This window comes from Ambystoma mexicanum, chromosome 7p (assembly GCF_040938575.1).
Source record: "Ambystoma mexicanum isolate Mex_15411 chromosome 7p, UKY_AmexF1_1, whole genome shotgun sequence".
Taxonomy (NCBI): domain Eukaryota; kingdom Metazoa; phylum Chordata; class Amphibia; order Caudata; family Ambystomatidae; genus Ambystoma; species Ambystoma mexicanum.
In genome coordinates, this window is record NC_090939.1 from 811,216,183 (window position 1) to 811,233,415 (window position 17,233).

Sequence of the window (17,233 nt, forward strand, 5' to 3'; positions counted from 1 at the left end):
CTGAATGGCTGGTGGCAGTGGTTTATATTTTACTACCAAAGAGGGATTTTACCGCGGGCTGCATTCGCAGCCACGGTAAAGCACCCATGGGTGCCATTTTTGGCAAAATGGCCCCAGTCTTCTTTTTTCACCATTTCTTTGTGGAAACGTCCTTCTAGAGATTTACTCTGCACGCCAAATCAGGTTTGGTCCCCTGGTTGATTTTGCTTTTGGCAGGATTCACGAGTGAAGCTTGCCTCTGACTCCAGGGTGTCTGGCAGGGGCAGGAAGTGAGGGAGGTGCCCAAACCTCCCTGTGCGTAGTCTCCTAGGAGTCAGGAATGCACTCTTAGGTGATTGGCCGGCTGGCTGTCCGGCAAGGGTGACTGACAGCTAGACTGGAATGAATGGAAGCAAAAATCAAATTTTGCAAGCACACTGCGCAACAACACTTAATTAAAGCCAAAATGGTATAGTAATTTTTAATGAAAGCTAGAGTAGCCTGACATGTGTTTCGGGCACTTGCCCTTCCACTGAGGCTACAAGGTTTTTTGGTCATGCAAAGTAATGTAGTACAAGACATTTGAAAATGTACATATATAAACCCAAGGTACCAGGGCAACCAAGGAGAAAGGGGCCACAAAACAATTAATTTAGTCAATCATGGCACGATATTGTACATTTCAATTCATGGTGCCAAAGCAGAAAATTATTAAAAGCAATTTCAAAATAAACAAGACATCCATATATCACATAATTGCAAAGAAGTCCATACCAATTGTGTATTCGGAATTCATCAGGTCAATTAGGGAGAGAAGAGCGGAAAATAAACCAAATTTGTTAGCTAGGGGTTCTTAGTCGGCCATACAAGTTGTAGGGGCTAGAATTAAATTGAAACCATTACCTGTGGTTTGGTTCGGTTGAGAACTGTAATTAGGGGAAAACGAATTGTTAAGCCAATTGCAGTACATCAAATAAAACATGCTATTGCTGCAATGTGAGCAAGAAATTTTAGGCTTTCCACTTACCCAGGGTATGGTAAGTGATTAATTAAGGATTTCTCACGGGCTCCGCTGTAAATTTAATTTGAGGGGCATATTAGGCATATGTTCCATTGCATATACGGATTAATTGGACATTTATTGAACAATGGCAAGTGCCAAACCAGTACCTGTCACTTGCAGTTGCAACAAACTATAAGGTAGCGTTTCCGCGTTACAGCTTTGAAGAACAGGAAGATTCCATAAACAATTGTTTGTAGTATGCCCAGCAGTGAGGTGAAGGGAGGGGGGAAGGGAAAGACATAGACAGACAGCATAATTAGCACAAGCTGCGTGTCTGTCGGATTAATTGAGATGCGCGTAGACCCTTGCGGCATTTAGGGGGCTACGCGCAAGTTTGAGCCTTACCAGCGTCTCCGCTGCAGTTCGAACTGGAGCCTGTCGGCTATTTCGCGTGCTGCCACAATTATGGGTAGGCACGACTATACGTCTGCATTCGCTGCTGTGCTAATGGGACAAGACGCCCGCCATCTTAGGTGAGTATGCACGACCAGAAATCAAAGTAATTCCAAGGTTAATTAATTCCAAGGAAACCGACAAACGTTTCCATTAATTGGGAATAAGAGAATTATGCTAGAGGATATATGTTCATATACGTTTGTGTCACTTCCATCCACATGTGTTTTGGGAAAGGGATAGGGTGGTCCAGTATTATAAGAAATGAAATAAATTGTGGTGTAAGTCAAAGAAAACCAGGAGGGTGGGGGGGGGAGGCATGGTTATCCTTCATGGCCTGCCCTACCTATCCCACCTCGTCTGGGCGTCCTCAGGTAGCAAGGATAATTGCAAGTTGAATCTATATGTAGATTGTGTTGTATGGCAAACGAAGAGCCCCAAGCGTACGAAAAAAAGAATTAGAAAACAGGGAAAATCAATTAAGAGAAAACCTTTTACATTACTCATTGTTCATAAAAAGACAGAAAGTTCGTGGTCTGTATTGAGGCCATGTGTGACAGTGCGGTAGTGGCAGATGAGTCGCGCTTCTAATTGTAGCAATTTGAGAACCAAGTTGCCACCTCGTTGTGGTAACGTAACCTTGGCCATCCCAGAGAATCTAATTTCTGCTTTATTATCCATTTGGTGGACTCGTTGCCAATGAACTGATAATGGGTATTTGGAATCTACCTGGGAAATGGACGCCAAGTGTTCTCGAATTCTTATTCTTAATGGCCGAATTGTGCTGCCAATGTAACACTGTCAACATACGCAAAGTATACAGTATACACAAAATTTGGTGTTGCAATTTATAAATGAGGTGATAGTATGTGTGCCCAAATGGCCAAATTCAAGTTTATTCGTTTCATATGCAAAGGTGCACATAGAACATCCACCACACTTGCGAAAACCACTGGTACTTGCTAGCTGTAGCAAGGTTGGTTTGTGTTGTGGGTTGGACATAAATGAAGGAGAAAGGATGTTCTTGAGGTTATTTGCCTTGGTGTAGATAAAATTTGGCGAATCATCTATCCAAGGAGTAATGTCTCTGTCCAGTTGGAGAATATGCCAATGTCTCTTAACTATACTATACAGACTGGAACTTTCTCTGTTGTATTTGGTAATAAATTTCAGTTTGTTGCTATGAGTACTCTGAGGGCGTACCTTAGGAGTGGGTAGATCCTCTCTCTTTAAGGAGTTCACCTCGCATTGTGCTTTATCAAGGAGGCGACTATCGTATTCTCTTGGCAAGAAACGGTTATGGATAAATGCGCATTCAGTGAGGAAATCATCATTAGAGGAGCAATTACGTCTGGCACGTATGAATTCTCCTTTAGGAATGTTACGCGTGACCATTTCTTATGGCAACTGCTTGCATGAAGTAATGAGTTAACAGAAGTAGATTTACGATAGGTCTTAGTTATCAGTTTATCCTCTGAAATGGTGATGGTTAAATCCAAAAAGTTGGTACTCCTGTCGCTAACAGTCTGTGTAAATTGAAGTCCCCCATGTGTTAGAGTTGAGGTAGTTCACAAATTCTTTGAGTATATCACACGAGCCCGTCCAGATCAGAATCACATCATCTATATATCTCTTCCAAATATGGATATATGGTAAGAACATAACATTTGAAAAGACAACCAGTTGTTCAAAGTGATGCATGAATATATTTGCAAGTGCAGGGGCATAGTTCGCTCCCATTGCTATGCCAATGAGTTGACGATAAGAGGTGTTTTTAAAAAAAAAAAACATTATTAGAAAGTGCACAGGAAAGAAGCTCTTTAATCAACTGGATATGTTCAAAGAACGAGGCAGAGTGCTCACGGAAAATATAGTCAACACTGATAACTGCCCTTTCATGATCAATCGAAGTATAGAGTGCTTTAACATCAAGCGTCACTAATAACATGTTAGGTAGTACAGGTAAATGGTCCAATATATAAAGAATGTGCATGGTAGCTCCAATAAAGTTGGGAATAGACGGTACCAAAGGTGCAAGGCATTCGTTAATGTAAATGGAGATAGGCTCAAAAATGCCACCGCCAACGCTCAACATGGGTCTCCCTTCTGGTATTAAAGTGAAGGCTTTGTGGATCTTGGGTAGGAAGTAGGCTGTGGGCATGACTGGGCCATCTACAATAAGGAAGCGTTTTTCAACATCTGTAAGAAGGCCTCTGGTGTGCCATCTGGCCACAAGTTGGTTTACTATTGCCCGTAGTCTGCCAATTGGATTCGAGGGCAAAGTTTCATAACAACCAGGTAAGTTTAAGTGTTCAAGGCCCAAGGCAATGTAGTCCTCTTTGTTCATTATTACCACATTGCCACCTTTATCTGCTTCTTTAAAAATTATGTTAGCATTGGAAGCCAATTTTTGCAAAACTAATTGTAGTTGCTGAGGTAAGTTGCGTTTGCACCCTTGGTTCGTATTGGTAGTGTCTTGCAATTTGTGTATGTCATTAATGACTGCTTGGTAAAATGTATCAATTAGATTGTCTTTTGGGAAAGTAGGTACGAATTTTGATCTGCTTGATAATTCCTTTATTTTCAAATTTTGCTGTTGTATGCTAAGATCTTGCAGTAAGTCCATCACATTAACAGTTGAATCATGTTCACATTCATCCAGAGACATGAGAACATGTGTACTTAACATTGTCTGTAGTGTGACATCTGAAGGGTCAGGTTGGTGTGATTTAGTTTTAAACTGCTTAACTTGTGTTGCAAAGTATGTTTTCAGTTTTATTTTGCGAATAAATTTTAATATGTCAATTTGGATCTGGACATAGTCACTGCGGTTAGTAGGGGCGAACGAGAGTCCTTTATTGAGGAGTAAACATTCGTCTTTAGAGAGAGGATAGTCACTCAAATTGGTGATCAGATCTACCTTGTCTGATTCCTGAGATTTTGCACAGTGACCGAGTTACTCTGCGTTGTTGGGGCGTGGCGTTTGCACTTGCGAGGTTGGCCACCCCTTGTGCCCGAGACTTGGGTCTGGGATTATGGTATTTGTGACTAATGGTGTTTGGAATCTGACTTTTTTCACGGCCGCCAATGCGGCTTGACGATTGCCTTTCTTGTAACGCCGAATCTGTTCTAAAAAAGGATTAGGTTGAGGTTGAGTAATATAGGCACGGTTGCCATTGGGAGCCGCCGAGTCATCAGAGAGGTTCAATTCAGTATGACTATGTCCCTCTGAGGGGTCTATGTCTGTTTCTGGTTTATCACCATCACTATCAACTTCAGAACTCAGTGGTGAGGTGGCTGGACTGGTGGAACGTGAACGTGAGACTTCATCATATTTAGGTTGATATGTATATACCCTGTTATCCCGGTAATCACGATTTGCGTGATTTACGGATTTTAACCTCATCTTGATGTCTTTGAAGTCGGGTATAAGGGGTTTTGTAGTTTTTATCTATAGTTGCACTTGGTGCATCGAAATGTGCAATCTCATCTTTAAGTGCATCAATTTGAATTACTATGCGATTGTGTTCTCTACTTGCATGCTCAATAAGAAGTTTGAGCATTGTGTTCGAACTGGCAGATAGGTTCGCTTCCCAATCTGTTGCTAAATCATTATCAGCCGGGTCTTCAAATCTGGCAAAATTAGTATACGAAGACCCCTAGGAGTTTTGTTTAATTTGAGATAGTGGGTAAGGGTGGTTTTTTCCCAAAATGTATTGATCTCTCTGATGCTTAAGCGTTCCAATTTGATAAATTTGGATCAGAGGTCATCATTTTCAGATGCCAACCTTTTAAAGGGATTCAGAGTTGAGCCTTTCGGAGCGAATAATGCTTTGATATCATCCTCTCTAGTCAAAATATATTCTGCTGCTGTTGCCATGATCCTTGTATGTAAGTGAAAACAAGGGGTGGGGGTCTGCAGCTGAGCCTCAGAGTCCCAAGGTAGAGAAACTAGGTTGGCAAGAGGGGAAAAGGCGAGGTTCAGCGCAAGGACCTGTTGGATTAGGTGTGGTGAGAGGTGCTGCAGGTGGATGCGGGGGGCGGGATTTGCCAAATCTACCGCCAGGTAAGTAAACAAAAATCAAATTTTGCAAGCACACTGTGCAACAACACTTAATTAAAGCCAAAATGGTATAGTAATTTTTAATGAAAGCTAGAGTAGCCTGACACGTGTTTCGGGCACTTGCCCTTCCACTGAGGCTACAAGGTTTTTTGTACATGCAAAGTAATGTAGTACAAGACATTTGAAAATGTACATATATAAACCCAAGGTACCAGGGCAACCAAGGAGAAAGGGGCCACAAAACAATTAATTTAGTCATTCATGGCACGATATTGTACATTTCAATTCATGGTGCCAAAGCAGAAAATTATTAAAAGCAATTTCGAAATAAACAAGACATCCATATATCACATAATTGCAAAGAAGTCCATACCAATTGTGTATTCGGAATTCATCAGGTCAATTAGGGAGAGAAGAGCGGAAAATAAACTAAATTTGTTAGCTAGGGGTTCTTAGTCGGCCATACAAGTTGTAGGGGCTAGAATTAAATTGAAACCATTACCTGTGGTTTGGTTTGGTGGAGAACTGTAATTAGGGGAAAACGAAATGTTAAGCCAATTGCAGGACATCAAATAAAACATGCTACTGCTGCAATGTGAGCAAGAAATTTTAGGCTTTCCACTTACCCAGGGTATGGTAAGTGATTAATTAAGGATTTCTCACGGGCTCCGCTGTAAATTTAATTTGAGGGGCATATTAGGCATATGTTCCATTGCATATACGGATTAATTGGACATTTATTGAACAATGGCAAGTGCCAAACCAGTACCTGTCACTTGCAGTTGCAACAAACTATAAGGTAGCGTTTCCGCGTTACAGCTTTGAAGAACGGGAAGATTCCATATACAATCGTTTGTAGTATGCCCAGCAGTGAGGTGAAGGGAGGGGGGAAGGGAAAGACATAGACAGACAGCATAATTAGCACAAGCTGCGTGTCTGTCGGATTAATTGAGATGCGCGTAGACCCTCGCGGCTTTTAGGGGTCTACGCGCAAGTTTGAGCCTTACCAGCGTCTCCGCTGCAGTTCGAACTGGAGCCTGTCGGCTCTTTCGCGTGCTGCCACAATTATGGGTAGGCACGACTATAATCTGCATTCGCTGCTGTGCTAATGGGACAAGACGTCCGCCATCTTAGGTGAGTATGCACGACCAGAAATCAAAGCAATTCCAAGGTTAATTAATTCCAAGGAAACCGACAAACGTTTCCATTAATTGGGAATAAGAGAATTATGCTAGAGGATATATGTTCATATACGTTTGTGTCACTTCCATCCACATGTGTTTTGGGAAAGGGATAGGGTGGTCCAGTATTATAAGAAATGAAATAAGTTGTGGTGTAAGTCAAAGAAAACCAGGAGGGTGGGGGGGAAGGCATGGTTATCCTTCATGGCCTGCCCTACCTATCCCACCTCGTCTGGGCGTCCTCAGGTAGCAAGGATAATTGCAAGTTGAATCTATAAGTAGATTGTGTTGTATGGCAAACGAAGAGCCCCAAGCGTACGAAAAAAAGAATTAGAAAACAGGGAAAATCAATTAAGAGAAAACCTTTTACATTACTCATTGTTCATAAAAAGACAGAAAGTTTGTGGTCTGTATTGAGGCCATGTGTGACAGTGCGGTAGTGGCAGATGAGTCGCGCTTCTAATTGTCGCAATTTGAGAACCAAGTTGCCACCTCGTTGTGGTAACGTAACCTTGGCCATCCCAGAGAATCTAATTTCTGCTTTATTTTACATTTGGTGGACTTGTTGCCAATGAACTGATAATGGGTATTTGGAATCTACCTGAGAAATGGACGCCAAGTGTTCTCGAATTCTTATTTTTAATTGCCGAATTGTGCTGCCAATGTAACACTTTCCACATAGGCAAAGTATACAGTATACACAAAATTTGGTGTTGCAATTTATAAATGAGGTGATAGTATGTGTGCCCAAATGGCAAAATTCAAGTTTATTCGTTTCATATGCATGGAAGCAAGCTGCATAAAAGGCGAGGCTTTTTGGCTTGGAAGGCAGAGTCGACCACTGGACAAAGGAATCTGAAGAAGAACTTGAAGAAGATGCCTGCTGCAACTCCTGGACCATTGTTTTGCCCGGTGAAGCCTTGCTGCTGTGCTGAAACTACAAATTTGTGTCGGCAGAGAAGCCCCTGCAAGGATGACTTTTCCCTTTGAGTTGGTGGTACCAATCAACTCCAAAGTAAGCCACCTGGACATCCTCTCAAAGATGGTCGAGTTTCCACTGCCATCGCTGCTGGAACCGGATAGCCAGGGAGAGGAACACCAGTTTGTGTGCGTTGCTTTTAAGCTAGCCAAGAGCTCCAGGAAGATCCTTTGGACTCCCAGGAAGCAGGACTGACCAAGACAGAGCCGCCTCAACAGAGTGCAGGACCCCAGATACAAGGAAAGCCCATCTCTACAGCCAGGAACAGCGCTGTTGCTATTTGCGGTAGACGCAAGGAGCTGAAACACCGAATTGCCACTTGCTTGAAAATTGCCAGTTGCGAGCATTGACCATCCCATTGCAGTGCAGAAGTCCCCTGATGTCCTCCCTCTTGTCCCCACGACTGAGGCCCAGGAACAGCGAGAACTGCAGAGCTGCACAGGAACAGAAGTCATCTGCTGCACGTTTTCTTCAACCTAAAGGTACTGTAAAGTCTAAGAAAACGTACCTCTTGTGTAGCCACTTGTCCTCATTGGAGACTTGCTTGGTTGCATCTGTAGAGGTGCTATCAGCTTCTTTACCTCACAAGCATAATCAGCTTGTGGCCCTACTGTGATTTCTTCTATTCTACCAAGATTTTTAAAACATTGGGAAAGACTTTTTTTACTTACCTGCAAGAAGTACTTCAGTTTACCTTGACTTTTGCTAACCTAAACATTGGCTGGCCTGGCTCCCTGAATGACTCTTCTCCTCTCTAAGTGTTTTTGCCTTCCTTAAAGGAAAGGGTTAACTGACATTGCATTGGGGGTTACTGAAAGTACTTACCTGCTTTAGAATCATTGTGTGAATATTTGTTTTATTCTGATCCCTTTTTTCTTTGACACTCTCCTAAGAAAGTCTAAATGCAAACAGTGATATATTAATGTCCCCACCATCCTAGCAATTGATGTCACCTGAGGGTGTAGATAGAGTCTTTGAGCCATCCCAAATGGGTATCCACTGATTTAGAAAACTAAGAGTGTATATATGTGTGTGTTGCTTTGTGTTGCTCCCTTCTGAAGAAGGCTTACTATAACTGACTGATAAATAAATAAATAATTGTTTAATCAATAAACCTTGTGTGTAAGAGTTCATTTGGACACTTGTCACTGTGAATCTCTGTGTAACTCCCCTACAGCTCACATAGACCCCTCTTGAGATAAGCCTGGCTACACAACCACACTACCAAACTGTGTAGTACAGACTTATACCAAAGGTTGAGTTCCTATTGCCAGGAGGTCAGGGTTGTTGTAGTGCACCCAAAGGGTACTGCATACAATCTTGCCTAACAACACAGAAAAATGTTGGCGTTCTAACCCGTCCAAGGTGAAATTCCTTTCACACTTGGAACCTTTACTTCGTTTCCTATGCTTAGGTATGCTGAAGACTGGTTGTGATGCATATCTTGTGAAATTACCTCACATACTGGAGTAACTGCTTAACAGCTATGTTTTGCTATATCCCCATGCTGTAAGATCCTTGCCTGAATTAGTCATATATGTTTGCCCTGAATGTGGGGTATGAAATGTACATCTGTTATTCATACTCTGAATGGATATGCGTTTGGGTTATTTTTGGCTTCAGACGTATGACATCTTACAGAGCAACGGGGAACAGGGAAGAGTTAGGGGTTGGAGTTAGGAGTTCTGGTGTTAGAGAGAACGTGCTGCTAATGTACCTCAACACCTACCCTTTCGTTAATGGCCCCAGTTAAGGGTCAGAAAAATAAATAATGACCTTGAGCTTTGATTTGTTATGCTTCAAGGCATGTAGCAAGAAGTCTGTTACACGATATGTACTTAGTAATGTAAGCCAGCCCAGTTTTACATGTTTGTCTTTAGGCCACGCCCATCAATTAGGCCACTTCCATCAAATATGCCATGCCCATTCATTATTAGGCCACGCCCAATTTCTTATCCCACTTAAAGCACTGGGCTGACCTCAGACAACAAGGGGTTTGCATCTGTTAAGTCCACCCAGGCAAAACAATTCTCAGCTTCAGTTACTTGAGCTTCCAGAGCGCACACCGCCATTTTGAGATAATGTTTGTGTGTCCCACTACCAGTACCCGGTGTCATAGTAGTTCTCTTCTTCAGGCCGCCTGTCACTCTAGGTTTATGCGTTCCCCACGGGGGCATCTGAGGTATTACGTTTTTTCTTCCACGTCCCACCCCCTTATGTTTAGCCGTAGTGGCACGTGTGATTTTTGGTGGAAGATAGAGGGCCTGATTCATGGAATTTTTTGCACAGTTCAAAGTGACTTTGCACTCCTGAAAAGTGACTTTGAACTGCCGACACAAAACGTGATTTATGGAACTGTACAAAGTGTCTTGTTCCATGAATAAAGGTTTGTGTCGACAGTACAAAGTCACTTCTCATCAGTGCCAAGTCACTTTCAACCGTGCAAAAGATTGCATGAATCGGGCCCAACGGGTCTATTTAATACTCAAACCTGAAAAACCACGAAAAGACAAACTGAAAGAATCTCAAAGATTGCAAACAGCTGTGAAAGTTGTACAGTGTACCTAGTGCCATATAACATGCTAAAAACGCAAAGGTTTGCAATACAAAGGTAATAAAGATCAATTAAATAGAAACAAAATAGTGCAAAAAGGCATATCAAAATATCAAGAGACAATCGAAGCCGAGAGCTGCAATACTTCCAGAAACGCGACACTCACCCACGCCCCCTCTCTGCTTCCAGTGTGGAACCCTGCTCTGGTTCCTATGTGGAACTTGATTGCAGGGTTTAAGGAGCTTTTGTAACCCTTAGACGATGGTAAATAAAAATGAATAGTTCGGAATGCGTAGTGGCAAAAACCGGGGGCACAATCCATATAGGAGTGTTTTAGGTAATCATAGGCATGTCTGGAGTCGCAGTTCTTTAAAATGTCTTATCGACCCTCAGCAAAAATGGGGAGAAAGCAAAAATACAAAAAAGCTGGAAAGTATGCAGATGGTCAGCAAAATCAGGAATAGGGCTATTTGTCCTTTGGAGGTTCTCAGTAACTGCATGGCTTTTGAAAAACACAGTGGGCCTCATTACGACCCTGGCGCTAAGTGAAAAACGATGGCGGTAAATGGTTACCGCCATCGTTTTCCGCCAGGTCCGATCATGACTCGTGACCGTAAACTACGATGCCAATAGCGGCATCGTAGTTAACGCTGCCGCTAACTGCGCTAAGGGTGCGCGCACGCGACCGCCCACACCGTACTTAGCGCCATGGCGGAAAGGTACGCAAATGCCGACCCAAGCGGACATGCACCTAACGCCATCACCGAGGCCGCTAAGTACCTTACCGCCATGGTGCAAATAACGCCATCGCGAACCAACCGTAAAGGGCCATGTCAAGTGAATGCAGCTGCCACAGGTGCACAGAAACAGCACAGGTGAAGGCAATACAGACTCAGGGGAGTACAAAAAGAGCACACCCCACCCCTACCCACACCCAGTCACACTCCACAATGATGCCAATACGACTAGCAATGTTGGGGCTGGAGGACCTGATAGCAATGCATGTGCTACTACAACAGCAACAACAACAACAGGCAGCATAGAGGAGACGCAGGAGGAGAAGGAGGGCAAGGCAGGCCCAGCAAGCCCCACCAGCACAGCCAGTGCCACCACGCAGGCAGCCCCCAATCCCACGCATCAGAGCCAATCCAAACAACCTCACTGCTGAGCAGATCCACACCCTGTACCCTTTGGACCGGGACACCATCACCGCCATCGTAGACATGACACACGACGACATCGTCAGCATGATAGAAAGTCCAACCGCCATCCCCCCCCCTACTGAAGGTAGTGGCTGTACTCCACTTCCTGGCCACAGGCACCTACCAGCACACAGTGGGGCACCTGCATGGCATTTCACAACCATTATTCTCACGAACACTCATCCAAGTGCTCGATGCCCTCCTCAAGCACACAGACGACCACATCTCATTACCACGGACTGCCCAGGAGATTGCAAACACCAAAGTGGGTTTCCATGCACTAGCCAGCATACCCGGTTGCATTGGTGCCATCGACTGCACCCATGTGGAATTGGTGGTTCCACGTGCCATGGAGGTACCGTACCGCAACCGGAAACAGTTCCACTCTATCAACGTGCAAATGGTCTGTGACTCCAACAAGATCATCACACATTGTTGTGCCCGATTCCCCGGATCAACCCATGATTCACTGGTCCTGAGGAACTCCACAATACCACGCTACATGGAGCGACATGCAGGCCCAAGATCCTGGCTACTCGGTGAGTGCAATGTCATGGAAGTGGGCATGGGAATGACGTACCAGTGCATACTCCACCTGGCAGAAAGGGGGGGGGATGATGCATACTCCACCTGGCAGAAAGGGTGGGGGGATGATGCATACTCCACCTGGCTGTGAGTAACACAGAGAACGGAGACAGAGGAAGGGCACTCACAATGCACACAACCCCTCTGCATACATAGGGTGATGGCATGCAAAACAGGCCATGGCAGCAATGAGCATATACTGGTTGCATTGTGTGAATCAATTAGTGCATGTAGAAGTGAGCCAAGGTAACAGTTCCATGCCAGCCATGGTGGAACATCATGTTCCTGATCAGACAACATGACTGACACATACATTCTCGCCTACATACAGGTGATGCAGCCTATCCCCTGAAGAGGTGGCTCCTCACACCAGTCCGGAACCCGCAGAACCAGCACGAGGAGGACTTCAACCGTGCACATACACGTACTCGTGTGGTCATAGAGCAGACATTCGGCCTCCTGAAGGCACGGTTCCGAAGCCTCAGCAGGTCTGGTGGGGCACTCCTGTATGGCCATGAGAAGGTGGCAAAGATCGTCATGGCATGTGTCATGCTGCACAATATGTGCGTCAGACGGAATGTGCCCCTGCCCCCTGACGCAGAACTGCAACCACCTGACGATGAGGATGAGGAGGGTGCAGATGGGGCGCCACCACATGGAGGAGGCGATGCACAGGAGGGGCGTGCCATGCGCCAAAGTATCATCGACCACTGCTTCTAGCACACACGGCTGGTGTTTATCGCATGGAGACTGCACTTGGGGCACTGTGTGTCTCTGGGACATGCACACTGTGGACTGTACACCAATAAAGCACACATACGCAATGAAAATGTCCACACATTTCTTTTTTTGAAAGAAAAAAGTGTATTGGAACTATGAACTGTCGTGTCACACCCCCTCCCACCTCCCCCCTGCACACCCCAACACACCCCCTCCCACCTCCCACCTCCCCCCTGCACACCCCAACACACCCCCTCCCACCTCCCACCTCCCCCCTGCACACCCCAACACACCCCCTCCCACCTCCCACCTCCCCCCTGCACACCCCAACACACCCCCTCCCACCTCCCACCTCCCCCCTGCACACCCCAACACACCCCCTCCCACCTCCCACCTCCCCCCTGCACACCCCAACACACCCCATGTAGGTGTCAACAGATGCCTGTGACAGTGTCCACAGGCCGTCACAAGCCCCCTCTCCCGGCCCCCGGGGCACCCCTGGCTGTGGAGCGCAGGTTGCGTCCGGAACGTCGCACGGGGCTGCTCTGCGCAGAACTGGCAGTGGAGGATGTCCCTGGCTGCCCCTGTGCATGCAGCTCCTGTACTGTGTGGGTGAGGTCAGTGACCGCACGACGCAAGCCCGCAAGTTCGGCACAGATGTCCCTGGACATGGCCTGCATGGCATCCCTCAGGGTGGCAGTGCTCTGCGCCACTTCGGCCCTTAGTGTCTCCGTGGCCTGTTCAATGCTAAACCTAGCCCCCACACATTCCGCGGCATGCTCATCCAGCATTGCGGACAGTTGATGCTGCCGTTGAGTGATGTCCTCGAGGGACTGCTGGCCGTGCTGGCCCATGGCCAGTGCAGGTGGAGTGATGGAGGGGCTGCTCCCCTCCTGTGGAGTGTGGACAGGGCATGGGGTGGAAGGCCACTCCTCTGCCTCAGTGTGCCCCTGTGTGTCACCCTCATGGGGGCTGGCGTCTGAGAAACAGGGGGAATGTAGTTGGTCAGTGGGGCTTCTGACCTCCTGCTCCATGTCCGAGTCAGAACATGCAGCTGTTGCAGCTGTCTCCCCGATGTTGCTGCTGGCCGCTGACCCCCTGCCTTCTGTGGCAGGCAATGTCGGTGGAGGTGGAGCAGCTGCTGCTGGCCTGCTGCCAACAGGGGTGCTTGCCGTGGGACCTCCGGTATGCCTGCAGTGGGACCTGCTTGTCGTGGGGTCTGCCTCACTGCAGCTGAGGTTGAGGGTGCAGGGACGTTGTTGTTGGACTTCGCTCTCTTCGGCGCAGGGGTGTCCTGGTCCTCTGGGTGTGATTCTGTGCCTGTGGTGGAGCAAAGGTGGGAGGGCGTTATTGATGGGTCTACGGACTTTGGAATGACAATGGTTGACATTATTTTGGCCAGTGGATGAGGCAGATTTCAGGCAGTGCCATGCAGGTTGTCTCCTTTTAGTGTGGTATGTGGATGCAGGTATGCGGGTGCCAGCAGTGTATGCAGGGTGGTGCTCGCATGTGGCTATGGGCAGTATTGATTTGTGTTGCATTTACACTCTAGGGCAACCTTGTGCTACACATGATTGGACTGCTGTGACTATGGTATGTCTTGTATGAGGCACCTACCTTCATCGCCTGATGTCGGGGCTCCCCTTTCCATCCCTCCAACGCCTTCGATGGATTCCATGCCGATGGTGGTTGCACAGATCTCCTCCCACGGTTGGAGTTTCAGGGGGGATTCCGACCCTCCACCGGTTCCCTGGACAAGGTTGCGGTTTGCTGAGATGACGGCTCTGACCCGTATGCGCAGGTCATCCCAGCGCTTCCGGCACTGCTGTGGGGTGCGGGGTACGGTCCCCACCGCGCTGACGCGCTCAGCCACCAGGGCCCAGATGGCCTTCTTCTTCCCGATTGCTGTCCTGGTCATTTCAGGGGAGAAAACAACACCTGCGTTGTCCTGCAGGGTCTCCGCTAGCATGCAGAGTTCCTCCCGGCTGAATCGCTCCTGGCGCTGGCGGTCACATGCCTTTTTCACGGATTTTGGCATTTTCGGGAACTTGGATGGGTGGGTGTTTGGTTGGGACAGGTGTCAGGGTTGGGTCTGGTGTTGTTTGGTAGGATGGCGATGGATTGTGTTTTTAAAGATGGCCGACGGGCTGCTTCCCGTTCCGGCGCGATGACGCTATTTCCGGTTTGGCCTTTTACGGCCGCCGCTAATTACGGTGGCCGTAAATTACGGTGGCCGCTACTTACGCTGGCGGAAGGGCACCTTGCTCGCTTAGCGATGCCGGTAGGGGCCTTTTCCGCCATGGCGTTAATTGCATTACCGCCATGGCGTAATGCTCGTGCGCGATGGGTCGTGATGTGGCGCTCTTTACGCCATCGTCCCACGGCGTAAACGCTCATTACGCCATGGCGGTAATGACGGGCGATTACCGCCAGGGTCGTAATGAGGCCCAGTAAGTCCCTTTTGCCGACCCACCAGAATCGGCAGTATAATATTCCCCCTCTAGTCCTTGGGTGCAAGTGCTGCGTTGCAGTATTGACACTCACTGTGGTTTCTGGCACTAAAGTAAAGGCCTAATTCACAGAAGCATTGTATAATGGCGCATATCCCATAGGAAAACGCTCTGTGAATCAGACCCAATGTTGCTAAGTGCTCAGCGCCCGTGGTGTTAAAGGGGAATGGCTGACTGGCTTTAGGTGCTGTTCCCTAGTCCGCCTCCCACCCTTTTTACAAACCACCTTATTGCCTGGTTTTGGTCTTTTTCTCTTATTCTCTACTCTCTCCACTTCGATCCATCTCTGGATTCAGATCTATGTGATCACTGCGCCGCCCGCAACTGCGACGCCGAAAATGGCGACGGCAGTTACGGTGCGGCGCAGTGATCATATGCTTCCCCTGGCCTGCATTACCCCTCCCAACCCCTTACCTTTGGGGTGGCACACTTCTGCGTGTGCCACCCGCACTCTGCGATTCCTGCAGCATCAACTCTTCCCACTCACGTGGGTTGGAGCTGACGCCGCAGGCAGCTTTTTTTTATTTTTATTTTTTTATTACGTGTCGCCTGCTTTCTGAAATGGTAAGAAGGGTACACCCCCGCAACCCCGACCCCCATTACTGCACCCAGGAAGAGCGGGGGACACCCCTGCAAACCCACTTATTTTGTGCGCAGTAAATGTCACCCTCATTTTGTGCGCCTCCAAAGAAATTTTTGTACGATACCCTGGATTCAGCTATTCTGTTGTCGTTCTGTCGTGTCATGTGTAGCATGGCCATCAAAATCCACAGAGCGTCAGTCAGTTAAGAAACTTGCCAGTGACATGCGGCCCCACCTAAAAAAAGAGGAAGGCAAAAGAGACGCTAGCGCCTGAACTCCCCGTCCAAGCCGCAGACTGCCTAGACTACCCAGTCTGTGCTTTGACGTGGCTTTACCAGCAAGTGTCCTATTCAATGGATAGAGCAGGTGAGAGCGGTAGCACATGACTGGAACCCCGCATTACTGGAGCCCCATCTGCTGGTCGAGAGCTCCCTGTGCCCTACCTAGACTGCGCTTTGCAGCGCTTCCCTGCTAAGATTCATTTGGAATGGTAAGGGCAGGTGAGAGCAGAAGGGCGTGATTGCAGCGTGCTTGACTGCTAAGAGTCCTTTTGAATCGACCAAGCAGGTGAGAGCAGTAAGACCTGATTTCAGCCCCTCCTCCTGCTCCAGAACTCCATGCACCCTACTCAGATTACCCTTTGCAACGCTTCACTGCGTCTTCGCTGCCAAGAGTCCTTTTGAATGGATAGAGCAGATGAAAGCAGTAGGGCATGATTGCAGCCACTCCTCTGGTCCAGGGCTCCTTGCACCCTACCCAGACTGCGCATGAGTAAAGCCGCCAAGCACCGGTGTGGCGCAACTGTTCCCTAAGAGTGCCAAAACAAGTAGTCACATGGCTTCCACCTCCTGCAATATATTCTAGTGTTATATTTTCAAACCCAAATAGGGTAGCACTAGCACCATGAGGGGAGGAGGATTTGACAACTTTGGACTGCAAGGGGAACCATGTCCCACATCAAAACCTGGGACATACAGAGTTCTTGCAACAACAACAAATACAGTCCCCTGCATTAGGCAGCAATACGCCAAAAGGCCTGTAGTCAACTATGCTGCTTCCTCTGCAGAACAATACCTTCAGCAGACATTAGTCATGGAGTCTACAGTGGCAACCTTGTTCCAGGCATCCATACAGTGGATTTCCAAGTTGGCAGCTGGCCTTGATCAAGCCGTGGGTGCATCGCAAGACAAGAGTTGGGTTCCATGACCAATGGAGAACCTGTATACAAACACAATCCATATCCTAATAATAACCCACACATAAGAACGCTTAACCAAAGACTGTCCACAGGGACAGGGCAAACCCAAAATGTAACCTGTGCGCATAGTAAAAATAGTGTGGTGGAAAGAGAAGGATATTAAGCTGGAGCAGAAGGAAAGTGGCTGGATAGCAGCAGCGAAAAGGGAGGAGAGGACCAGACAG